The sequence below is a fragment of the Lasioglossum baleicum genome, unplaced genomic scaffold (assembly GCF_051020765.1).
Source record: "Lasioglossum baleicum unplaced genomic scaffold, iyLasBale1 scaffold1268, whole genome shotgun sequence".
Taxonomy (NCBI): Eukaryota; Metazoa; Arthropoda; class Insecta; order Hymenoptera; family Halictidae; genus Lasioglossum; species Lasioglossum baleicum.
Window position 1 is genome coordinate 1 of NW_027470327.1, and position 25,994 is coordinate 25,994.

A 25,994-nucleotide genomic window follows, 5' to 3' on the forward strand; every position below is an offset into this window, starting at 1 on the left:
TACAAAGACTCTTCGTTGCGATTTAATACGTAAACTTTCGTTTAGGCGACGCAATGTGTTTTTCATTCGGGCGATGTCTAACCGCGAGATCGGCAGTATCGAAATTAAAAAATAAATATTGTAAATATCGTAATGTATTCAAAAAGAATTCAAGAGCTAAATTGCATCGTTTTCATAGCCCAAACGCACAGATCGCCACTGCGTTAAACACCAATAACTTTGATAATTTCACGAATTCGAACGAATCTTTTTACACGTCATTTTCAAGAACGTGTACTTTGAAAAATTGTAAAAAAAGAAAAAATCAATTTTTTAAAGCCGGATTACAAGAATAAAATCGCATTGATATTTAAAAGAGGAATTTTTGGATCTACTCAGTGTTACACTTTTATCTGTCATTTCAAATTTCCCGGTCGATTGGTAGAAGATAATTTTTCAACTGGATATTCGTGTTTCGTTAATATGGAAGAACAATAATATTATTTTCTCGAGAGGAGAGACTGGTGATACGGAAGTCGGGTTAAGAGACTCGCGAGAGGCGTGGTTTGTTTTATATACTCGACGAAAACATCGCAGGTTAGGCTTAATTTTCGTCGAGGTCTTTCCGTCCTTCGGGTCAGTTACGTGTTATTCTTCGGTCGAGCTCGGGTCGCGGGTCGACGTCGCTCGCTATGGCACGCGCCATACTTCCGTTTATTTCCGGCATTCCTGAAAACACGCAGCTACCGCTGGTAAATATAATCTTATACCGATTATTCGTTCAATTTGGGACGCGATTACGCATGCTCTTTTATCTCTATCGTATCGTGTTAATTAATATCAATTGCGCGCACCGTGTTTAAGTATACAGCGTTAAATGGCAGGGCAAGAGGTTAATATTTCGCTAGCTGAGGAATCATCGTTGATGTTTTATCAATATTTCGTTATTCAAACCAATTTAATATGCAGTATAATCCGCATTCGATTACTCGAGAATTAATTATTAAATAATTTCGTTGCGTATTCATTTCTAATTAATTATTCATCGATTTTCGAAATAGATCGAAGATATTGGCTCGGTGAAAAACTTTGTCGCGTGGAAGGAGAAAATATGGCGCTGATTTCCAGTCAATCGGGTATCGGATTATTTATTCCATAATTAATTATTAAATAATTCCACCGCGTATTTATTTGTAATTAATTATTCGATGATTTTCGCAATAGATCGAAGGATATTGGTTCGGTAATAAATTTTGTCACGTGGAAGGAGAAAATATGGCGCTGATATCCGGTCAATCGGGTATCCGGATTAATTATGCCATAATTAATTATTAAATAATTCCGTCGCGTATTTATTTCTGATTAATCGTTCGTCGATTTTCGAAATAGATCGAAGATATCGATTGGGGTGAAGAAATTTGTCACGCGAAAGGAGAAAATATGGCTCTGGTTTCCAGCGAGTCGAGTAGTCGAATAAAGTTTTATGGCGCGTATCTATGATCGGATTCTCGAATTTAATTCGCGATAAATATAGAAATTGAAAGGCTCGGTTGGCGTGGTTCGACGTCATGATCGAGCCGGTCGTGTTCTTGCGTGGACTTTCCAGGTCACCGGGAAGAGCCTGATCGGCGAAACACCTTTCTCCTCGGTCCTTTCTTAACGACCCACCCTTTCGTCGCGATCGACGAGAAAAATCCAACGTCCAATCGATGCCCCCTTCCTCTTCCTTTCCATCCTTCGCCTTTTTTACCAGGATCTTGGCCCATCCCGTTATCCCAACTGGAACACTCTTTGCTCCTGTTATCACGACCAACTAGACCAGTCCAGTTTTTTCTCATCATCGATCTTTCGTAGCACATCGAACGACCAGTTGCGATTTTCATCCGTGCATCGGTCGAGAACCTGGAAAAGATGTTCGATCCTTCCTTTTCTCCCTCTTCGCAACTTTCTCGCAGAGGATGCTGGTCCATCCTGTCGTGGAAGGCTTCGTCTTCCTGTCGCGATACCATCTGGACGAGTCCGGTTTTTATTATTATCCGTCTTCCGGATCGCGGAATTAAGTATTCGACACTTTCGTCGCTGTGTTACTCGAGAAATTTGTAATTCGCCCGAAAAATTTGCTAAAGTAATACTGTACACACGCTGTGATACCCATAGTAGGAAGGAAATTGCGTCTTTCTGTCGCGATAGTATCTAGACGAGTCCGGTTTTTATTATTATCCATCTTCCGGATCGCAGAAATTAAATATTCCTTACCTTCGTCGCTGTGTTACTCGAGAAATTTGTAATTCGCCCGAGAAAATTTGTGAAAGTAACGCTGTACAGGACTCTGTGGTACCTATAGTAAGAGAAAATTTGCGAGATTGCGTCGAGATAGACGTTTACGGGTCGTGGTGGCGCTAGTGAGTTAAACGCGAAATCGTCTTAGGACTACCAAAACGCTTATTCGCGATAGGATCCACAATCTTGAAGTTTAGAGAAGTCTGAAATAAGTCGTTTGTTCATTTCTTCACCTCCCTAATCGAGAATTAGGTCCCATTTTATTATCTCAAACGAAAGACTATCTTTCTTTACAACGATTGCACCTAGACGATTGAAGTTGATATTAGAAAGCTATTATCTCTAATTTAACCGAGAATTAGGTTCCTATTTCATTCTATTATATCAAATGAAAGACTATCTTTCTCCACCAGGATTGCATCTAGATTAGAAAGTTATTATCTGTAATTCTGATCTCCGTACTACCCAAAATTTCGCAGTTAATCTGAAAGTCCTCGAACCTCGAGTACATAGAAGCTCTCGAATCTCTTTCGAAGCGCATTCCGAGTACAGGCTGCAATCGAACGTCTCGTCTCATCGATGCGTACCCGTCACTTGGTTTAATCCTTCTCGGGTTGTTCACAGTGGGAGAGAAGATAAGAAGGGAAAAGGAACGAAATTTATTCGTGGATCGGACGTCGATCAATTCCAATCGGAGATGGAAGGATTCTAACCTAGGCGCATAATTTGTCGGGAAGCAGGGTCGAGCAGGCACGTCGAGGTGTAATCGATCCTGGCCCTAATCCGAAAAGTCATCCGCGATAATCGATCGACGATCACGATCGATCGATCCGCTGTCTCGTTCGCGATCGATCACCAATCCTCTGGCAATCCACGCTTTTTCTATCGCCGACTTAACGAGATTAACGTTCCGTTTCTTTTGTTTCAGCAAAAGGTGAAGTTCTGGTTCGCGACAGGTGGTGCTGGCTTCTGCATCAGCAGGGCACTCGCGATGAAGATGACACCGGTTGCAGGGTGAGTACGATGTTTTATATTTATTCGTAATTTTTGTAATTTTTCTGTATTTTTTTCTTGCGGTACACTCGCGAATCGCTCCACCGTGTTTTGATCTATCGATCAGTCGCGAATTTTCGCAATGTATATTATGTAGATTAATTCGAATTGAGTAGAATTATTTATGGGAATTTACGGTAACCTAGTATTCACGGATTTGCGATTAAAATTAAAATATAATAGAGGAGAAGTTAAACTCGGATGTGGGGTATTCTGGGTTAGTATAATAGCTTTAACTAATTAGAATTAAGTAATTTAGGAAAGTTTAGGATTCATGGGTTTGCGATTGAAATTAAAATACGATAGAAAGGTTATTCCGGGTTAGTATATTAGCAGAAAGAGTAGTAATAGGTTTTTATTTGATTTATAAAATCAAATTCCGAGTTTTTTCTTTCGTTTAAAACTTTTTAATATTCGGTGTTGATTGATATTTTAGAGATTCGAGATTCCCTTTCTTCGATAAAATACTTTATTCCCGTCAATCTTGAAATATTTTTAACTTCTTCAGCCTCTTTAGTTTCTCGCAATTTTTAAATTCAGTTCCTTCAATTTCGAAATTCCCAATTTTTAAATTTCAGTGGAATTGAAATAGAAATTCTTCGTTCCTTCTTCAATTATACCGATTTTAAATTCCCTTAATTTCCAAAAATCCTGCGTTTCCTCGAATCTGTGGAATGGAGAGGTCGCAGAGCGGATGTTAGGGTAGAAGATGGCCGATTCGGCGGTTGGTTGGCATCGGAATCGAAGAGAAACAACGGGCCACTGTTGCCCGCCGGTAAATAATGATTGACGAGGGTCTGCGACATAAACGTCGCCGGAGCTTGGCTCGAATTGCTTCTCGAGACGAACTTATTGATAATAACGCGGATAGCCGCGCGACGTCGCGATCAACCATTCTGATTGCTCGTCGTTGCCCGCTTAAGTGGAATGACTCGTTGCGGTTTCGAGCCTCCGTGGTCCCGCTGATCGAATCGTTTTATAAATCCCGGATAATCGATCCCTCTCCTCCTCCTTCTCCTTCTTCTCCGACCAGATCAGCACGTTATATCCACTCACGGCCCGATACACCGGCATTTTCCACCAGCTATCCAACCGAGCTTTCCTCCAACCGTTTGAAATCGAATAGGAGCTCTATGGAGTCTTGTTTATTCGTTAAAAGAGCGTAGAAGAAAGTATTATCAGTACAGGATACTCCTGTTGCTTCGATATTTATCGAAAGAGGGAGGAAGAGGAGGGAGAAGGAAGAAAACAGAGGAAGGAAACTGGGAAGAAGCTTGGCACTTAAGATGGAGAAGGAATAGGACGAAAATGGGAAGGAAGGAAAGAAATAGAGGAAGGAGAGTGGGAAAAAGCTTGGTATCTAAGCGGAAGAAGGGAGAGAAGAAAGAAAATGGAAGGAGGAGAGGAAGGAAAGTGGAAAAAAAGCTTGGCACCTAATAGGACGAAGTGAGAGAAGGAAGGAAAGTGGGAAAAAGGTTGGCACCTAAGAGGAGGAAGTGGGAGACGGAAGAAAATGGGAAGGAGAAAAGTGGGAAAAAGCTTGGCAACTAAGAAGAAGAAGTGTGAGAAGGAAGAAAATGGAAGGAGATGAAGGAAAGCGGTAAAAAGGTTGGCACCTAAGAGGAAGAAGCGGGAGAAGGAAGAAAAGGGGAAGGAAGGAAAGCGAGAAAAAGGTTGGCACCTGGGAGGGCTTTGGAATCAGTGGGATCTGCTTGCCGGCGTTTTCCGGTTCTTGTCCACGTAGTATACACGGTCCTGGCATTATCCTGCCTCCTGTACACTGGTTCCCCTCGTGTTGCAACACGTCCGCACAGAAGGCGGAGGAGAAGGAGAGGAGGAGAGAATCGTGCAAGTGCATCGAACCGCTTTCTCATTCTAGGGACGTTGCCACTCTTCTCTCTCTCCTTCCCCTCTCCTTTTCCATTTCTCTCCTCTCTTCCCGCGCGCGCGTCTCTCTCTCTTCTCGTGTCATCTCCTTCTTTCCACGCGAGTTGTTTCACTCACCGATCGAACAGCCTTCGATGCTCCAGTTCTCCATATTTTTTTTCTTCCTCCGGCTCTTTCGGCGAAAGGGTGGCACCTTTCGTTCCTCTCGGGCCCAGTCGACAGGCCCCGATCGCCGGAGGTTTTCTTCTCGTCTCCTTTTCGTCTTTCTCGTCCGGGACAAAGACAGAAGGAACGTCTCGAGTTCTAAGTGAACTCGTAATGATTTTCCATTTCTTAGTTTAACGATTAGTTTAGCGCAGGAAAGGGTGACACGTTCGTTCCTCTAGCAGGACCCAATCAACAGGTCCCAATGGCCAAAGGTCCTCCTTCTCTTCTCTCCTCTCCGTCTTTCTCATCCGGGGCAAAGACAGAAGGAATATCTCGAGTTCTAAGTGTTCTCATAATCCGCGAGGATTTTCCATTTCTCACACGGCGAAAGGTTTTCCACTTCTCACATGGTAAAGGTTTTGGGTTTGAAAGGATAGTAGGTACAAGTTATAGTACATACCTAGTATTAAAAGAACCTTAATGGGTTTTCTTCGCAATGGGCCTTCCTTTCGGAGATATTTCGATTCAAAGTTTCATATCGGAATATCCATCGAAACGTAGAAAAGTCAGGATACCTAGTTAGAGTCTAAGAATCGAATTCTGGCCGGCTCTTCCGAAGTTACGAGGGAATTTTCAATCTCTTCGTGTTTTTAGAATAGCAAATAACCGTTTCGCGTCTCGAGAAAGTATTTATCGTCTCTCCATTCGTTGAAAGATCCGTGAGACAGGCCTGGATGAGACGGAGATAATCGAGCGTCTCGATAAGAACGAACGGGGCCACCTGGTGTCAGTCTGGCCCAGTTCGGCACGGTCCCTTTTCCCGAATGCGAGCGACAGCGAGGGAAATTTGCGTTTTAAAGAGGTCCCAGGCGAAAAGCAACGAAACTGCTGGAGGTATTCCCTCTGGTTTATGGCTAACTCGGTACCGGGCAAGAAACTAGCACGCCTCTCGGTATTTTCAAGCATATAACCGACTGTTATTTACGACGTTCGGCAGTCGTAACGGTGCATCGAGCCTCCTCGTACTGTCGATAATTTTCCATTAACGTCCCTGCCATCCGCGTCTCGTTAATAGCCGAACAAATCACCTTTACGGGTTCTTCGAAGCACCACTACTGCTGCCTACTTCCTTCCACCTTTCTTCCTCCAACAATGTCCCCCCGATTCCTCTCTCTCTCTCTCTCTCTCTTTCTCTCCCTGTCGCTCTCGTAAACGCTATAGAATTTTAATTAACTTTGGTTCGATCGCCGGGCTTTCTCGACCGTCGATTAAACACGCCGGAACTGAGGATCGGTCAGATCGGTCTCTTACTCGCGAGTTAGAAGGCTCGAGATCGCTGATAATTGCCGTTCCGCTGTCATTTCGTATTCGTAGAACCGCTTGTTACGCTTGTCTTCCCGATCGAATAGTCCGCGTGCTTTTCTTCGTACTGTTATTTATCGCGTTGATCGTTTTGACGAGATATTACCGAAGAATTCTCGTGATCCAACTCGAGGTTTGGTAGAAGATGTGTCGAGCATCGAATTTTTGGGGATTACGCGAAAGTATAGGAGAATTTGAGGTTACTGAGTTTATATTTGTCGGAGATATGGACCACGGTGGCGCTAGTGAGTTAAGTGGGACGTTTACTCGCGAAAGGTTAACAATAATCCAATCGTTACCGCTATTAATAATACTTCCAACGTACTATACCTATTATTTTATTTATACCTATAATTTTAGCATTGTCATCAATGTCGTAGATATTTTTTAATTTTTAAAATTTCCCTCGATTTGTTATTTTCCATTATTAATGTATACATTTCCCTCGATTTGTTATTTTCCATTATTTAATGTATACTCGATGTGTCCTTAACTTTGTTTCTCGTCCACGAAGGATTAATAATAAGAGTAAGAAACAAAGCATCAACGAATTCCAATCATCCGAGAATTCGATAGATTTTCAGAAAAATTTCTTTACCCAGCTCGAATTTATTCGAGAGAGTGCAGGGTATCTTGGCACTGTCAGGAGTTTCGCGAATGTGGTCGGTGGATGAAATTTACCTTGTTGTTGGAAGGATCGATCGGTCCAGTCGAGATGCCGCGATAAAGCGAGTCTTTTTCCCTCTTATTGCCCGTCCGTCCCGGCCGACCACTGGATCCGCTCGATCTCGCGGAGATGGGTCTTAATTAGCGAGCAGCGCGTTCACAATGGGCCTGCACAGGCTGATTGCCACCCACGTGCACGCACGCACTCGCCGGAACCCGGTTCTCCATCCGCGCTTCCGTTTCGGGGTGTCAGCACGCCGCTCTCTCTCTTCGGCATCCCGTTTAATTACCCATTCGCGAACAGATCTTCCTTCTTTAACTTTGGCCTTTTCCCAAATCTTATTAAAGACGCGAGTAGTAGCTCTCTTCTGTTAGAGTTCTTTGATTTAACGCTAAACGCACCAAGCGGGGTGAAATGACCCCTTTCAAAATTTACTTTAAAATTGTGCATTCATGTTTATTACCTTCGCTCGTTTGACTTTTCTAAATTCTTATGTCATCCGATTATTCAATTTCTCGCTTTTTCGTTTTTCTCCTAGCTTCTTTAAAAGACCGGTACGTTTAGTATTAATAAATCACGGGTAGTGGAATTACTTTTACAATTCTTGATTACAAAGCGCGTGTTAGCGGTACAATGGTTCTCTGGTCTCTGCGGTTAGTTTAGAGTGAACGAGAAAAACAAAAGACACCCAAAATGTCAATCGTTTACTAGATGTCATACCTATCTCTAGATTCGCAAACTTCCAATGCATAGATAACCATTTTCACTTACCATCTTAGCATTTCCGATAGTCTCAGGCCTAGTTCCTCTTAGTCTTCTGATCCTTTTTTAAATCTTTGTTAAATCTCGATTTATTTTGTTGCGAAATACTCGAGAAAATTGCTAGCACCGTAACGAATAATCGATAGTGAAAATTTCGATTCCGATATCACGGACATTCGCGTGACATATCAGTTGCATTAGCAGTCGTTGGAGTATTAATTAGGGACTCTTAGGAATTTACTAGGATCCTGCGTACCAGGATTATCCCGATAGACGATGATTCTTCGAGTTTGGCTCATCGCGTCGAATTATTTAAATCACTTTATTATCGCAATGAAAGACTAGGGGTGATGGACGAGGGACTCGGTCTGACTTCTTTCAACCCCTCTTTGGCTGCGTCATCGACCACGGCGAGGGGGTTAAAAATAAGTTGTCACAGAGGATTATCGCGGTGACCTGGCAGCGTTTCGCATTCGCCTAATAGACTTAGGATGGCAGATGAAAAGAAAACGGACGTACAGCTAGTAGATTAGTGGTTGAAACGTGTAACCAGCTATTAACCCTTTGCACTCGATGATCTTTTCGCTGTAGAAAAGTAATTAATTCCTAGACTTTCTGCCACAAAATCGACGAGATTTTTAAAACGGTAAATAATAAATCGTATAGAAATTAAGATTTATTTCACTTCGACATTCCACGATTTTCATTTCTTCGATTTTCACCCATAAAGTCGATGAGATATTCCACGTGTCGTTGGGTAATTTTAAATTTGATGTGTTAACACTAGGTTTACGGTGGTTTTTTGTATACCTATTTCTACGGACACCCGTGAGATTTAGGGTAAAGAAAACCACATATCTTTAAAAAACAAACGATGGGTTTAATTTCAAAACAATCGCAATATTAACAGACTTGATATAAGTTAATTAAACCTGTTAACACTAGGTTTACGGGACCCGTCAATTTGACGGGTGGGTTGCTCCAATTATAAGATATTAACAGATTTAATTAACCTATATGAAATCTGTTAATATTGCGAGTGTTTTCGAATTAAACTCATCGTTTGTTTTTTAAAGAAAGTACGTGGTTTCCTTTGCCGGCAAATTTATTGGATGTCCATAAAAATAAATATACAAAAAATATCCGTAAACTTAATGTTAATATCGTATCATCGAAGCAACCCATCCGTCAAATTCACGGGTCCAGTAAATCTAGCGTTAATTAACATTGATGTTTAAAATTTGATTAAACGGCGACTGAGGCTCGCTTCTCGAGTACAGAGGGTTAATCTAGGAGTTTACATGGTTTACGGAGATTGGAGATAGCATCGAGTGGACTGACGAGCGAATGAAATTTACAATTCGTACCATCTCGCGCGAAGGACTGTTATTTCCATGAATTATCGGCACGAACTCCTCGTTAATTCGCGAGATCCGGTAATTCGTGTGTCCGTTTGATTAAAATTCGCTACCAGGACGCGTTTACAGCGATCTCGATGGATTTCTCGCGACATGGATGCGAATGAGACGCGTTTCCGAGCGAGTTTATCGCGATTAATCATGGCTGGCGTCTCGGACGTGCTTTCTTCGGGTGAAAGCGGCCTCGAGAGGGAGAGTGAAGGATTTCTCTGGATTTGGCGAAAGACACGTGTTTTCCTTTCCCGGAGACCTCCAGCCGCGTTTGCTCCTCGGCTATGTATTCCAGCCACATTCCCCGACATGCCTCGCTATTACGCCTAATTGCAGGGTAGCCGCAATAAACGCGCGAGCCAAGGTTTCCAGGTCCAAACAGAAAACCTAGAACTTATTAATTCCAGCCATCTCCGTTCCTTCCCGATCCGAGTCGCTCCAGAATCGCGAATAAAACTGGGATAAACCCAAATGGAATTAAGACAGACGATATCTCGCGCGAGAGATTCGGAACCAAAGTTATCTGAACAAGTATCACAGCAAAAATACCTAAGGAGCTTTCTTAGACAGATTGTCCCAATTACGACATCTCAATTTTCGTTTTCTAATTAATTATTTCGACGACATGACGTCACTCTGTTCGGTTCATTTCTCTCTCTCTTTCTCTCTTTTTTTCTTTCTGTACATCGCCAAAGTATTTCACGTATGTCGATATATTAAAATTCCAAACTCTGCTGTTCTTTTCTTTTTCCTGTCCAACACAATTCGATCGGGAATTCGCAGCAATTATCTCGCAAAAATTCCTGGAAAAAATCGCAAGAAAAAGAACGGAGAGATCTATACGAGAGATAGATCTTGGATCCTCGAAGGTCTCAGCAAACCTCTTTGAACAAGCGTCATAGTTAAAATACCCAAGAAGATTTCGAGTTGTTGAATAATGAATGGAAATATAGTGTAATAATAGAACGATCTTTACTTTGTCTCTTGTCACGTGAAAATCGCATAAATCACGACACCATAATCATTCCTATTGCGTTAAACCCTTGTTCACACGATAAGATAGATGGCGACGTTGTCATAAATCGCAGGCTCTGAACACGGACGATGAAGAATTCTTAGAAAAATCGTAAGAAAAAAAGGAAGAGATGTACTTAAACGGATGTTGGAAGAGACTCGGAAGCGGAGCTCTGGGAGTTTTCCTGCGGCAGAGATAGCGGGAATGCCGGGAAGGGTTTTGCAGGATGGGTCGGAAATTCGGCGAGGCATGAGCAGGTAGCCGGTGCGAGTGATCTATAGATGGAGGACCGATCCAGCGGCCACGTATCCGTAGGAATGCCCAAATTGGTTTGCTCGGCCGCGGTTTATAGACGTGCAGCCCGCGATCGCGCGGCGGAATCCAATTAGGCGAGCAATAATGGAATCAAAGAGATCCTCGGCCGCTTCCTCCACTTCCCTACCCTCGCCGTGTCCGTTCCCCGCCATCTTGGACCTCGAGGACACCGTTTCGTCCCGTTTCGTTCCGTTTCCTTTCGATTTGTATCGGTTTTCGCGCTGGGACCGTTGCTAGTTAGGAGAAGCGATTAAAATGGCCGATGACAGGGACTGGCCCGGTGACGGCGCGGAAATGGCGGCTGTTTTTACTGGCACACACACGAACCTTGCAGCTGTGTCATAAACGAAGCCACGACGCGTGTTTGGGATCGATTTGCATGGCGCTTCGGGTCGTTGGAAAAATTTCTCCTCTTCGTGTTTTTCTTTTTTTAAATCGGAGGCTAGGACGCGTCAGGTCGATCGTTCAATCGCCGGGTTTGTTAGTCTTTGGATGTTTTGATTTCCACTAGGGGAAGAGGATGGGAGACGCGTGGAAATCGTGGATCGATCGAGTAGTTAGACCCCTGCGCGTCTCGATCCCGAAGACAGTCCAGTTTTTGCCCGGGTATTTTTTACTTTAACGTTTATTGTCGCGACGAGAAAGATATATACCATAGGGGAACCGATTCCTCCGTCGCGCGGAGGAACCTGGGAACCTTCGCGATCATGGGAATATTCTGGCAGCCCGGAGATTAGGGTTCCTCGCCTCCGTTCTAATTCTAACTTCTCCATCTCCGTTTCCACGATCTCCGTATTCCATATCCAGTGGAAAAAGGCACGAATCGATTCGTTTCGAAGTATTCCTTAAATCGTAATAATCGGCGTAGTTACAAGATGAAATTGGGAAGAAAAGATGGGTGGAAATGGGTGGAGATGGGTGGAGATGGGAGGATGGAAGGGAATAGAAGGGTTAAAGAGGTAGTTGGAGGCTATCCGCGGAATACACGTCTCAATCGAGGATCGATGGTGAGCGGCGCGATCGATAACGATCCATCGGCGTCTGTGGAAGGACCGATCGGCACGGAGCGTCGGTTGCGTCGGCGATCGAACGATCGAACGATCGGACGATCGGAGGATCGAGAGGATCCTAAGCGGCCCGAACGAATGAAGTGGCGGTACGTGCAGCGATAGTTCCATCCGGTGGGTCGATCGCGGGATCGATAGCCGATCTCGGGACAACCCTGTCCCCCACTGAGTCCCCACTGGGTCCCCACCGGTCCCCACCGTGGCGCCTCTCTTCCGTTTCTCTTTCTTCTCTCCTCCTCTCGCTTCCAACGTGTTTCCTCTGCAATCTTTCGCGGGTCTAGTCGTTGATTTACGCACTCGTTACGCGAGAATGTTAATAAGCGCTATGCCCGATGATAATGGAGATTTATCGCGGATTACTGTTACGGAATCGTCATTTCCTTCGGGTTCGTTAATTTACCCGTGGTAGGAGTTCGAATGACGCGTTTCTAAGCTGGAAGTGTCGACGAAGCGGAAAGTCAAGCGAGAAATTTGTTTTACGCAATCCTAGAGGAATTCCGATTCCGAGCCGAGGGATATTATTTTCCTTCTAATGTCTCGCTTTACGTAAAATGTAAAACATTGGGAAATTCGCGAGGTTAGCGTCGAGATGCGGTGTCTCTCTCTCTCTCGACGTTCGTCGAAGAGAGGAAAGCGCGCGTGTAATTTGATTTTCAGGGAAAGCGACGAGTAATCGGTGGTTTTAAGCATGAAAGTAGCCTCGGTTGCGAGGATAATCGGGTAATTCATCCTTAAAACCACCGATTACTCGTCGCTTTCCCTGAAAATCAAATTACACGCGCGCTTTCCTCTCTTGGATGAACCTCGAGAGAGAGAGAAACATCGCTCTCGGTTTCCCTCGCGAGAAGCTCGCGAGGAATGCGCTGCGAGTCCATTTTCCACGTATATCGTGACATTCGTTCCAAAGGATTAAACCCGAAACATCGCGTCTCGACGCTAACCCCGCGAATTTCCCGATCCATCGAATTATCCAATTATCGGATTATCCTCGCAACCGAGGTTACTTTCACCCTTAAAACCATCGATTACTCGTCGTTTTCCCTGAAAATAAAATTATTCTCGCGCTTTCCTGTCTTCGACGACGTCGAGAAGAACACGTCGCGTCTCAACGCTGATCTCTCGAATTTCCCGATCGACGGAATTATTCAACTACCCGATTATCCTCGCAACCGAGGCTACTTTCAGCCTTAAAACCACGGAGACACGTCGCTTTCCCTGAAAATGAAATTCCTCTCTGGGACAAACGCGAAGAGAGAGGGAGAGGGAGAGTGAGACGCCGGTCTCGGTTTCCCTCGCGAGAGAAGCTCGCGGGGAATGCGCGGCGAGCGAGTCGGTGAGCGAAAAACGGAAACGTCGGACGGAAAGGGGAAAGAAATAGTTACCGACCGAGGCTCGGTGGCGCGGTATCAGCGAGATCTGTCCCGGGTTATTTAGCACCGGACGAAGACGGAAAGCTTCGATTCCCGCGTGTCCGCCGTGCCTTCCCGTGTAACCCCGAAATTTCGATTTCGTCGCGGCCCGGAGGTATTTTAACGAGGCCGATATTCCGTGTCGGCGGTGCCGAAAGGACACCGAGGCGAGCCAACCACGCGCGACGAGGACCAAACTAACGAGAGTCGCAGGCGACGCGACGCAGATGGCGCTAGACGTCGAGGGAGAGGGCGCTAGCGGCCGCGCACTCGGGCCCCGGGCCCCGTGCAAAGGGTACGCGATTTCGGGACTAATCTGGCCAATTAAAAAGAGCCGGCAGACGACCAGAGGTACAACGGATTCGAGAATCCGCCGATGGTATTCGCTAATGAGCTCTCTCTCTCTCCTTCTCTCTCTCTCTCGGTTGCTGTCTTTGTTCGCTGTTCTTCCTATGCGGCTCTTTTTCCCCTCCAGCCTCGTCTTAGTTTCTTCCCGTGCTTAGAGACTTTCTCCTTTGGACCTTCGACTCCTGGAAAACGTTAATTAGACGCGCCACTTTTGCGTACGAGGGGCACCGCGGCTAATTGGGTGGCCGGGCATGGCGAAAATTTTCGTCCACTCCGACCGTCAGTCCCTCTCTCCTCGCAGAAGCGTGAGAAATTTGTCCGCACGGGATACGGGGAAAGAAATTGTTTACGTCGTTCGATTTTTCGGCCTTTGGGGGAACCTTCGCGACGATCCGGGGACACCTTTTTGTGGATAGCGGGGGGAACGATAACAAACTGGGAACATGGGATACGTAGATCGATTTTGACTCCGGCTTTTGAATTATCTTGTGGAGGGGAACTCGGTTTTTGTTAATCGTTTATCCAAGTCACTTCGCGATCCGTGTTATTTCTAATAGTAGTCCAGGAGTCTTTTAATCCTTTTAGTTTTATGCGACTCGACATCGGGAAATTGTTTCAAGAGATATCGTACGCTTGTAAATTATAAAACTGACTTTTAATCGAATTTGTTTCGATTAAAGTCGAAATAAATTTCAAATAAATCTTGAAAATGTTGCGGACTACTGGTAACAAAATTGAAATATAATTCGGACTGTAAAGGATTAAAAAGATCGAACCTTTTCGTTTTAAAGAAACACCAATCGGCTCGTCGATACTCTTTATGCCGAAATAAAGAACGGAACGAACGACTGGGATTATTTTATTTCGACATTTCACGCGTGTTTGTTCCTAAAGAAATCGGGTGGAAAGGAATCGGTGATTTGGGGATTTTTGGGTAGGGAAACGGTTTTAATCCCGTTTATTTTTTCTTCGCAACGGGGAACACCGAGGAAACGCTTTGGAGAAATGCCGCGGATAGGTGTAAAAGGTATCGGTTGGATCGGTAAAAGAGGGACGGACACGGAATTTGAATTAGCGGGACAGGGATACGGGTAGTCGCGAGTCGAATTAATAGGCCTGTTGTAATTAAGGAAGAATAGACGGGGGAAATAAGGAATGGATTAAGGAGGAAATCATAAAGACGGCGGAGGAAGGCTCGTTAGGCTAGGTCGCGGAGGATCGGCATTTGCAATGCAACGAGGGTTGCACGGGCTGCAAGAAAAGCAGGAAGTCGCGCAGGTGCGCTCGAATAGATAAAACAACGCGTCTGCTGGCTTCCCCCTTTCGAGATCTTCGATTACTCCTTTCGGTAGCCTAACTCCTTCCCCGTGAATCGCTTTACCGTTCGTTCTTCGCCTCTCTAAATTTACCGCGCCGCGGCAGCCATGCGAAATTTCTTCTATCCCGTGAGAGAGAAATTTATCCCGTAATCCGACTAATAAACAAAACGAGAATAAACTTTGCGATTTTTACTCGAGGGTACTAATATTCGCAATTTTTTTTCTTAACGAAATTATTGCAAATCGTGGAAACGTGTTTGTAAAACGGCCTCGAATGGCTGACGCGATTGCGAACAACTTAAATAGCGAAATTTCAAAGATTAAAGAAACGACGGAATTTCGAAGGTTCGATATCGATTTGGGCGGCGATTAAAAATGGAATAAAACGTCGGATTTCGAAATTCGTGGTTCACGCGATGAAGGTACACCTGGTGAAGACCTCCATCGAATTTCGAGTCAATCGGTTAACCGGAAATCGAGATATCCGAAGTCGGATAATTCGAAAAATCGGTTTCGAGGAAAACGCCTTCGAAAGTTTCCTTACTCGATAACTTCGTTAATTTCGCGAATTCGAACGAATCCTTTTGCACGCGCATTCTCGCAAGTGTACTCTCGGAGGAGATATGAAAAGAAAAGTGGATTTTCCAAGGCAGGGTTACGAGAATACCCGTTGAAAGTGGGACTCGTGGCGTAATTGAAAGCCACGGTATTGACGGTCGGATGGCGAGGGCTCGGAGTTGGCCAGCTCGTCTCGAATTGGTCCGGAATCGGTCCCGAATCGGCAGGATCGGTCCGTGGACCGCCCCTTATCTCTGGCCGGCGATTTATCCTCGTTTCCCTGAAGCTGGCCGGACAAATCTACGATAGGTGGCCAACGGGAGGCGGCGGCTCGCCTTTGAGACATTTGTCCGTCCCTGTTCTCTCACGTGCGCGCCCCCAAGCGGAGGTGCCGCGAGATATACAAGCGTGGGGCCCGGTGGGGCCCCGGCGGGCCCGCGACTACCGGTCGCCGCTCTAATTGGCACGATTTATGTCCACCGCGGGTCGCGCGTCTTCTCGCCCCGGCTGCTCGATCAACGTCCACCCAAATTTCCGTGCTTTCGTTCCGCTTTGACGAGTCCAGCCTGTCGCACACGGAGCTTTAAGGGTTGAATTCTAGGGAGGGTCGCGGTATCGGAATGTCGGCGGTTGGAGGTGGAGATTTAGGAGATGGCAGGCCAATGGGAATTACCGGGGATCGCCAACAGCTTTGTGTCCTTTGGCAGCTGCGAGTCTTCGATATTGCCTAACTTCTTCCGAGTCCGAGGCATTCTTCCCAACAGTTTCATCCTTAAAATCTCTCAGATATCAACGGAGACTCGATTCGCAGAGATACACCTTCGATTACCCCTTTCACGGCGACGATTACCCTCGGAACGAGACGAATTGTACTCGTTTGATATGGTAGTAGAGTTACGGGGTTCACGAGTCGTCATTCTAGCACCAAAATCTTAAGACTCGCAACACTCAGGCTGGTTACGGCCCATCGGAAATCTTTGTCATCCTTTGGCCAATAGTGGCTGTTGTTTATAATCGAGGAAGTGCCCTCGAAATGGAAACCCACTGTGTCAACTAGGTGTGAACGCGTAGCGCTAACGTTCAAACTTCAACACCAACTGCGCTCCTCCACTCGACTCCTAATCTTCTCATCCGGTTCAGGTTTCGAGAGACACAGTCCCCGCTTTTTCAGCTCGTAGAAGGTTTATTCTTAGCTTCCATACCGATGCATCGATCACCGTTCAGGGGATCAGACCAGTCGTCGCTTCACCGATGTATTCGTCGTCAAACCCGACCTTCCCCGACTCTATCCAGTTTATCTAAATCCGACTGATCTACCAGCCGCGTGTGATCCCTGTTTCACGACGTTCCCGATCTGTAAAAATGACGATATAAAATCTACGAATGAAAGAGGACCCTACTCTACCAGCCTCTGAAAAGTTTATTCCACTCTGAAACCTGCTCACCGTTTTAACTCCGTCTTATCGAATAGACTCGTCCGAACGCTCTAACCATTCCTCAGCGTCTCTCCTCGGCGAGACGTAACAAATTCGACGTCCGTGAACTCGCTAGATCGAACGTGTCTGGACAGAGTAAAAGACAGGAATTAGCAGGTGGACAGGTACGAACGAGGCGACTCGAACCGAGCGTGCAAAATAATTTCAAGCTTGTCGAGGCGTGTCGCGATGCATTAAGCTCGCGCGGCGGATCCGCCACGCTTATCTCTCGCCTCTCTGGATCGGGCCCAATTGATACGCGGAATTATCGCGTAATCGATGGAAATTCGCGAGGACCAGGACGATATCGGATCAGTTAGGTTGTTAATAAATACTCGGCGACTCGAACGAAGCGTGGAAAATAATTTCAAGCCTGTCGAGGCGTGTCGCCGATCCGCCACGCGTGTTTCTCGTTTCTCTGGACCGGGCCCAATTAATACGCGGAATAATCGCGTTATCGATGGAAATTCGCGAGGACCAGAACGATATCGATTCGTTCAGATTGTTAATTAACGCTTGGCGACTCGAACGGAGCGTGTAAAATAATTTTAAACTTGTCTCGAGGCGTGTCGCGGATCCACCACGTTTATCTCTCGTTGCTCTGGATCGGGCCCAATTAATAGACGGGGAATTATTTCGTAATCGATGGAAATTCGTCAGGACCAGGAGGATATTGGGCCGGTCAGGCTGTTAATAAACGCTTGGCGGATTCGCCACGCGTGTGTTTCGCTGCTCCGGATCGGGTCCAAACTCGGGCCCAATTAATACGCGGAATTATCGCGTAATGGATGGAAATTCGCGAGGACCAGGGCGATATCGGGCCGGCGAGGCTGTTAATAAACGCTTGGCGACTCGGTTTAACGCGGCTAACCAGTTTCCGCTGGAGGAGGAGGACGAGGAGGAGGAGGAGGAGGACGAAGAGGACGACGACAGAGCGTGGCGGTCGGGAGCAGGTGCACACGCTCGCCCTGGCTAATCTACATGCCTGGAATGCCGGTAAATTAAGCAGCCGGCCTGCTCGCGCGCCCGTGCATCCGACAATTAAACGACCCCTCGTTACTTTCTCATTATCTGATTCTAATATTTCTCGCCTGGCCCGAAACTCGCGGATCACGCTCCTTTTATTACCCTCCCCCTGCCTCCCCGCTGCTCGGTATTCCGCATCGTTTCGCGGTTATTCTTTTGCCCGAAGAAGCAGAGGCAGGTCGATGATCTCCGATCTCTTCGCTTCTCCTCGCGGGGCTCATCCGATTCCTTCCTTTTTCGGCAACGCGGATTTAACTGTTCGGCGTGTACAGGAAGAAAAAGTGTCCTGCCCTCTTCCCGATCGCGTATGCACCATCTTCTTCATTCCCGCCTTCAAACATGTCCAGGTAACTAGCGTCGTTTATGACGCGCCCGTTTCGTTTTCTTCGTAACCGTGTTTTAACAGGGTACTCCGCGCTGCATGTTTTAATTTCCTCCCTGTGCTTTCCACCTCCTTTTAAACTCTTCATTTACCGCGGTATCTTCTTCCTTCGTGATCGCGGTGTTTTATTATCGCGAAATTCGGCGGTCTTAACGTTCCATCCTGTCGTTGGATCGTCGTGCCCAAAGTTGGCTCGGGTTAGGTTGTAGCAGTTGCTTTTTAGCGGCTTGGTCTTGTATTATATCGGTATTATATTCCGTTAATATAGGTATTACATGTTGATAGCTGATAGCGTTGACATCGTTAGTTGGAGCGTCGATAGACAGAAGAATATCAGAGGATTAGCCATCTCTCGAGTCTCTTGACCAGCTTCCGATGATCTGAAATAAGGAAAGGTTTAAAGCTGGAAAGATATTCTTTTCTCCACGCATCGCTGGAGCTTGTTTTCAATTTCCTACCTTCGGTCTGTCTCTAATCTACTCGTTAGCGAGTCGACTGGTCGTTCGCAGCGATATAAATTATTTTCGTGCGCTCTCCACTCGCCGGCATTAGTCGGTTCAGCACGCTTCCTTCTCTCGTTTCTTCTCTTTGTTCCTCCCTCTCGGCCGATCTTCCGCCTACTTTCGCACTTGTCGTCGATCAGCCTATCACCCGCTCGGTTTTCAGTCACGCTATCCTGACACTCGTTATCATTCGCCCTTCTTCTTCTTCTCCGTCTTCTCTCGCCTCTCTCCTTCCCTCTCTTCCATTTCTTCCTCTCCGGGTCTATTAGACCGGCGCACGTGACGTATCTCCGCAGAGGAATCCTCTATTTTCGACCTGTCTCTCTTTCAAACCCACCAGCTGTATCCACCGTTCGAAATTCGCTCTCCTAATTGGGTAATTACGTTTTAACTCGATACTCGGTCGAGCGGAGTTTCAAATTTCGGTGGTCGGGAGTAATTTCGACGAGTCCCTGAAGATAAATTCTGGACTCGCTTATGGACGTGACGGGACGGTCCATTCTTCGAAGGAAGCGTGTCTCTGTATCGCATTTCCGGCGGATCTTAATCGCGCCTGCGTGTCCCCTATGGCACGCGAAAGTTCGCGTGACTTTCTGCCGGTACACGCTGCAATTTACTCCTCGCTGTCGCGTTTTTCTCATAGCCCTGCCGCACAGGGGTTGCACGCGTCCCTGAACCTCGTGGAAACGAGTCAATCGGTCGAGACAGTTGGTCTCCGTCGTTATCCACTCCGACCGTCGATCTATCGCGCCTTTTTCCGTCGATTAGATCGAACCCTGGCTCGGGAATCGGTCTTTCGATCGTTTCTACCTGGACAGGGGGCTAATCTCGGTCAACCCTGCATCCCCTGACCTGGTTCAAGTTTCCACTAGGTGGAAAAAGGTCGAGAAGTTTTACTCCGAAACTCGAGAATGTTCGTTGATCTCCTGGATTCTTCGTTGACCCTGGAACCTATGACGCGTCTTCCATCGAGTGTCTGAGGTGAAGGACTCTGCGAGAAAGATTCGCTGACTTAAGCCAGTCTTGTCTTGGTTTCCATCAGAGCTCAGGGACCGTTATTGCAATCCTATAGCCTTTGACGCGTCCGTTAAGTTAGCTAGCTCGACTGACATTAAAAGACCTCGATACGAGTGTGGCAGCCCTTACTTACTTTGCTCTCGATGATTTTTTCGTCAGAGAAAGATAGTAATTCGGAGACTTTCACCCGTAAAATCGACGAGATGGTTCACGTGTCGTTGGATAATTTTAAATTTTATATATTAATTAATATCGATCTCTAGAATGTAATCGTTTATCTTGGTTTATCGTATCGTTATCTTTGTTTCTCCTCCGCAAAGGGTAAACACTTTGTCACGCGTCCCTTGCTTTTCCTTTCGTTCTTTACAGACGACAACACCGAGTGTATACCTAGGTATTAAAGACTCCAATCTCGCAACCCTACCGCGAATATCTCTGGAAATCGAAAACAGGTATCCGGATATATGGTTGGACGGAACGGCGACCCCTAATTCGGGCAAATCTGGCTGCCGGTGGCCGGGACGTAACAGAGTGGACGCGATCCGCGAGTCTAATAACCATAAATAATAACGGCTACTCGGATGGCCGCGTTTCCTGGACACCCAGGCACCGGCGGAGGCGGGGAATTTATCGCCGTTCGGTTTCTCCGGCTGCCCTCGACCGGCTCGTTCCTCTTCCGCTCTTCTTTCCTCCCTGTTGGCGCGGCGGCCACCCGACGCGCGCCGGCAATAAACACCGGATAATCCTAGAACGAGCGAATGGGCGCGGTCGAAACGGGAAAGCTCTGGCGACGTGGTGCAAGAGGATGAGAAAGCATCGCCCTCGCGGAACGCCGCGTGATTCACGCGCGAGCCAGCCGTGAACGAGCCTGGCCGAGATGGAATTAATGGAGCCTATTTATTCCGCGATCGTCCTGGAATTTATTTCGGCCGATGTCCCGAGATTTGTGGAATAAGTCGCGAGCCGAGTTTATTCCCCGCCGGGACGTGTCCGGGAATACTGAGAGAGACCGTTGCCTCGTACATCTTCACGGACGGCTGTTCTCGAAGATTTAGGGTGGCTTTAGGCGCCTCGGGTCGTCGAACTTGCGGGATTTCTCTCTTCGTCGCAGCGTCACACACCTCCGATTCCGATTCGATACCAGAAGGAAAGTCCTCGTCGAGATTCCGTTCGAAACACGCGACAGCTCCTTAGAACATGATCCGAGATTAGGTGGGTTGCTCGATAGTGGAAACTAAGTTTCAATTGTCACGAGATACCTGAACAGAAGCGTGTTGCGTTCAGCTCGTGTTTGAAGAGATACAACTGCTTTGGGGATGATCCAGATTAGGTTTCGGTTATCCGTTAGCTTGGTCATTAGAATTTTTCGCAGTTTGGATCACCTGAGAATAAAAATGTGCGTTTGAGAAATACGTCGGTTGCTTTGAGGATCGGATGTGTTAAATTAGAGAGGAGATCTGCGTATGGGACAGGTCGACCGATCGCGGAGGTCGCGTTGGAAGGAGCGATTCGCGAGACACGGTTCGCAATTGCCTTTCGGGTAATTGTCGGCTAACCGGCTGTTTGCGTTTGCTTGCAGAGGCGGCAAGTTCATCACGGTGGGCGACAGAATTAGGTTGCCCGACGACGTGACCATGGGATACATTATCGAGTACCTGCTGAAGAAGCAGCTCACCGTCGTCGAGCAGTTCCATTCCATCTCGAGCCGATGAAGTTCCTCAACAGGGACACCTTCGGGGAGCAGGTGAGTTGAATTTTCTTATCGTAATTTTATTATTTCCTTACGAATATTTACCATATTCCATATCCATCGTTCCCAATTTATGGGATCTAATCCCTCTACTTTTAGATTTTTTTCTTAAAGAATATTTCCAATCTTTTTTTAATACGTTGTTGACCGGTCCAACCAATGACACGAAATAAACTGTGGGAAAAACAATCGGTCAACGATGCGTGAACGAAACTATCGAAAATCGTAGAAAGTATATGCAGTCTTAGAGAAGCGAATCGATTTTTTAAAGTCGGATTACAAGAATACCAGCTTAATACCCTCGTAAAATCGTTAGCTAATAAAACGAGGGTATAAACGGGTGGAAGAGCTGTGAATATCGCGGAAGGGCGTTAAATATCGGTAAATACCCTGTCCCGGGACGAAAATGGTAATTCCACCCGAGTGGAATAACTCTGGCGCTCAATCTCGGCTGCGTTCCACCGGCAGTGATTAATTGATCCGGTACAGAGGCGGGGGATGGAAAAAAGGCACGGTAGCGAAGCGACGACGGCAAGAGAGAGAGAGGGAGAGAATTAAGATCGTACGGGTCGCAGTGTGAAGTCTAATCACGGGTAATGGAATAATCCCCGCGATGAATCACCGTGGCCGCCTCTTTCCATGGCTCGTACGCGAACAATGACCAATTGATCCGATCGTCGCGTTGTTCCGGAGAACGCCGACCCCTGCAACTGACTCACGACGAGCAGGTGATCGCGTTGTTCGCGTGATCCTCGCGCACACCAGGTGCCGTTACAGCCTGGCCACTCTCCAATCGCCCTGCCGTTTCGCTGCTTTCCAATCCCACTTGTTATTTCACCTTCGTACCTCTTCGATATCCTTTCCACCGCTTCGTTCCGTCGATACGACGCAGAGGACATTAACGTATCGCTCGGGAGCCTCTCCGATAGCGAGTCCAATCCCGTCCGTTGATGTCAGGAGACTCGATCCCGAGGAAAGGAAATTACGCGAGCGATATTCTTCATAAATAACCCTTCGTCTTAAAGTAGACGAATTCCTAATATTTCTAAGGATTATTTTTATGTAAACGCAAACGCTATTTCCATACTCTTCGTCGTGAAATTAGAAGTTGGAGATCCGAAACCGTAGAGAGCTTGAGTGGATACTCGTTATAATTTTGTCGAGTGATTTCCATGACATCTTGGAGCGTGTTTTTAACTCGTTGTCTCGAAATATTCGTCGACGGTGCTCGAAATGTGCTTGGTGCGATCCGGATGAATTTCGAGACGCTTGGAGAGCTGATGGAGTCGAAGGCGAGTAGAGGGAAATTTTCCATCGCTGCGAGCCACGTAAGCGAATCGCTCAGGCTCGAAACGCTGTAAGGAGAAATATTTTCGTAGCACTCGTGGGTAGAACACGTTCGAGCTTTCGGTCTCGCGTTTCATGCCACCGTGACTCTGGACAGTTGCCTAATTCCCGGCTCGGAATGCGAAAATAAGCAATATCGCGTTCCCTCGTGACGTCCATAGACGATTCTTTGTGCACCGTAGTCTTCGCGGCAGTTCTCGGGTCTTCTCGAGACCCGAATCGAAGGATCGATAAACGACGTGGATCGCTGCAGATGGCTAGAATTATTTTTCGCGTCCTAATTTCTTTGATAGGGGTCGAGGATCAAGGCTGAAATATACGCGAGCCTATTTTTATGCCATCTTAAATCCTCGAGGCCGTGTTAAACGACCTTAATATTCGCCCCGATCCATTTCTCTTTATTTTAGAAACGGATAAGGCCACGGTTAAATATCCGTGGGCAGATCTTTCTTGTAATTTTACCCGTGACCATTTTCGAGATTCCAATAATCGCGTTTTCTCTGTTGCAGGTGTCGTTCAGCTACTCGAAGGGGTCCAGGGAGGACTGGAATATCTTGAAGATCGATGGCTTTGACATGAAGGACGACCCGAAGAGGTGCGTTTTAATTGAATTAATTAAGAAAAATTTCCACGCATTAATTTCTCCTTGAAATCTCTTCCTCGAATCCTTATAAAGATGTTTCGCGTGGTCCTCTTTATCGTCTCCATTTTTCAATTCCAACCTCGCTTCCACGTTGCTTCTTCGACCTGCAAGAGCAACTGGAGAAGTGTCGAGCTTTGGCGAAACCGATCTATCCTTTTTACCGTCGAGTCACGGGGAGCACAACAGGTAGCGCAGGAAAGAACGAGAAAGAGTAATTAGCAGCGGACAGGTACGCGTGTACCTCGGGATCTTCCTCCCTTTGTCCCTGTCCATCTTCTCCTCCGACGTATAGTTCTCCTCTTGAATCGCTTTCCACGTTTCTTTGACCCTGTTCTACGGCGTAAAGACTCGAATTACTCCGGTAATTGCCCTGTCCGCACGGGGACGAAAGAGCGGCGAGCTAATGACAAAGATGCCACCGTGCAACGCCGCTCCTAATTGACTTTATTATAATTACCAGTCAGACCGGGTCATTGCTAACCCTCCTTTTCCCGTTTTCGCGCCACGCCGCGGTGGTCTCCTGCCATTTTTTCTCCCTCGGTTTTATTCCCGGCACGCGAGCCGGCCCCGGGAAAAATAGGCGAACCTCCGTTTCTATGAATATTAACCAGGGCTCTCCTGCAAGTATTGGCTGCTCGAAGAAAAGTGGCTTGGCCTTTTTACGTGGAATTATCGATCACTCGATGTCCTTCGCGTATTTCTATCTGCGCCTGCCGGAGGTGCGTTCGACAAACTGGGTCGAAAGTACTGGAGAAAAATTTCGATAGAAAGTATTAGCATTTAACGACGTCTTACCTCTCGTCGATACGACGAATACCGATTTACTTTACCATAATCAACTAACCTCACTTTCCTCGATCTTCTAACCTCGCAACGCTAGAACTATCGAACCGATTAAAATAACTTCGGGCTGTTTCCTTTTGCAATTATCGAAAACTAGGAATTAATTCGACGATATTAATACAGATTTCGTTTTAAGATAGAAACGTTAATTATACATTTATACCTACCTATCTTCCTCGCGACGTTCTATTGCAATATCTATTCCTGTCGTATTTCGACCGACGTTACAGGTCGGTAATTCTAGCGTCAATTCCAATAGCTTGAAATACGAAATCCGTAAAATTCTAATTTACCACCGGTCGATCCGAGCTTCCGGTCTGCTTAATAACCCCCTCCTCCGCCGACGAGTCGATCGTCGCTGCACGAAGATATTCGCGCCTGGACGTGTCGATATGTTCTAATTACAGATTCAGGTCGATCCACTGCCATCTGTTCCCGCACGTACCCAATTGCCCGCACAGATGACCAGCCGGATGATCCAACTCGCAAACAAGAGGAGAGTCGCACGATCTCATGTTGCATCTAGTTGCAACGGCCAGCAGTTGACTCGTGTAGATCGAGATGGGTCTATTCTTCCTCTCGATTAGGCCACGTCGCGTTCGTTATTGTCTCGTATTTCTCTTCTTACATTCTGTACATATACGCGTAGATAAGCGCGTACGTGGCTCCATCGACGGTTTTAATCCGAAGACACGTCCATTTTTAAATTTCACTCGAAAGAATCTCTTTCTTTGAAATTCAACCGCGTCGGAATTTTCGAAAGAATCTCTTTCTTTCGAAATTCTCGAAGAAAAAAAGTTGCAATCTCGTTCCCGTAGATTTCGCGTGTATATACGAAGCGTCGAGGAAGAGGATCGTTTGGATTTTTGACATTCGAACTTTTTGCGCGACGATGAAATTTTAACGAACAGCAGCAGTCCTGTTCCCTTAATTTTCGTGGAGTTTATCGTATTTCGATTGTACATAGGGAGTATATATAGAGCGTCGGGTGGTTGTATATATGAAATTTATGACACGGAGCACCCGGAGTTACCGGTCGAAGGTGGCGGGCCCTTTCGGCGCGAACGACGAAGGAGAAATTCCTTGATTGGGTTTCGAGGGGGAACGGAAGGTGGAGGAAGATTCATTCGATCGATAACGTCGGGTGAATTGGTTGTACCATAAGAGAGGAGAGAGAGATTGGAGGAGCGTTGGGCGATATTCTTGTCGCCGCGTGACGGAATTACCTTAAGCTAGTCTCCCGTGTAAAGAAGCAGGTGGTCGTACCATGTGATATTTAATGGGTGTGAGTGGATCCGTGCTTTTTGCGCCGGTGTGCGTACGTGTATGTTCCGGGAAAATCGGATGCAAGGCTTCTTGTTGGCTTATTACGCGTCCCTCTTCTCTTTAGCTAAAGAAAAGAAAACAGGGAAACGGGTAAAATCGATTTTC

General features: G+C 46.5%; 1 pseudogene; it reads left to right on the forward strand.

Moving 5' to 3' along the window:
* Window positions 1-671: 671 nt before the first annotated feature.
* Window positions 672-25,028, forward strand: LOC143220603 (fringe glycosyltransferase-like; annotated as a pseudogene).
* The last annotated feature ends 966 nt before the right edge of the window (window positions 25,029-25,994 follow it).